General features: G+C 41.5%; 1 pseudogene; it reads right to left on the minus strand.

Annotated features, from left to right (window-relative positions):
- Positions 1 to 4: 4 nt before the first annotated feature.
- On the minus strand, positions 5 to 914 carry LOC102734720 (COP9 signalosome complex subunit 3 pseudogene; annotated as a pseudogene).
- Positions 915 to 920: the final 6 nt, after the last annotated feature.

Genomic DNA, 920 nt, shown 5'->3' on the forward strand with positions numbered 1-920 from the left:
GATTATTATATTTTTCAGGGTTATCATGGAAACTGACCATACCGTCCTTCTGATTAATACTTGCAAAAATTTCACCATCCTCTATCATGTGTAAGACATATTTCTCTGCCTCCTGAGGTCCAGATAACTGCACACGACTTGCCATATCTTGTAATGATAATGTTAAAAAGGTCTTGGTTAGCCTTTGAATATTCTTCTTATAAAGAGAAGACAGGCATTGCTTCACCAGCACCATGTTGTTATCACGAGTAAAAGTCTCACTGTGCTTGTTCACCAGGTTGCGGAGTTCTGAGGGATTATTGGTTGAATAGACTTGTGCTAACTCGTGGTACGCATTGCTAAGAGGCTTAATGAATCTACCCACAATTTGAGACGTATATTTCGGTAGCTGTTGTACTCTTCCAAGTAATATCAAAGAAACTAGAATATACTTTTTATAGGATTCCAACATGATGTGGCTGACCGCCATGGCAGGAGTAGTTATAGCCTGTTCATAAAAGTACAGTGCTCTTTCGAAGTTCTTCAGCCCGGTATAGATCATCCCTCCATAATAATAGTAACATAAAAAGTGCTTTGCATCATAAGCTCCATTCTCTTTACAGATATCCATCATGTCCACATCAAGGTATGGAAGGGCAGGCTTAAAGCATTTTGCCAGCAAACAAAGCTGGCAGAGATCAGCGTGTATTGAGGTCAGCTGGTTTGTATTCATCTGCATCTTGTCTATGGCTTGCTTTAGGATGCCAATTCCTCGCAGGGGCTGTTTCCTTTCCACAAGTGCGTTTGTCAGCTGATGGCAAAGCCCAGCAAAAGTGTCTGTTGCGTATCGGATGTGCTCCCCGTTACAAGTGCTGATGAAAAGCTGAACCTGTGAGAATAACGTTTCGAAGTCAGGAACACTAGGCATGGAAAACTTCACA

Source organism: Leptonychotes weddellii, unplaced genomic scaffold (assembly GCF_054177405.1).
Source record: "Leptonychotes weddellii isolate Sample4059 unplaced genomic scaffold, ASM5417740v2 HiC_scaffold_41716, whole genome shotgun sequence".
Classification (NCBI taxonomy): Eukaryota; Metazoa; Chordata; class Mammalia; order Carnivora; family Phocidae; genus Leptonychotes; species Leptonychotes weddellii.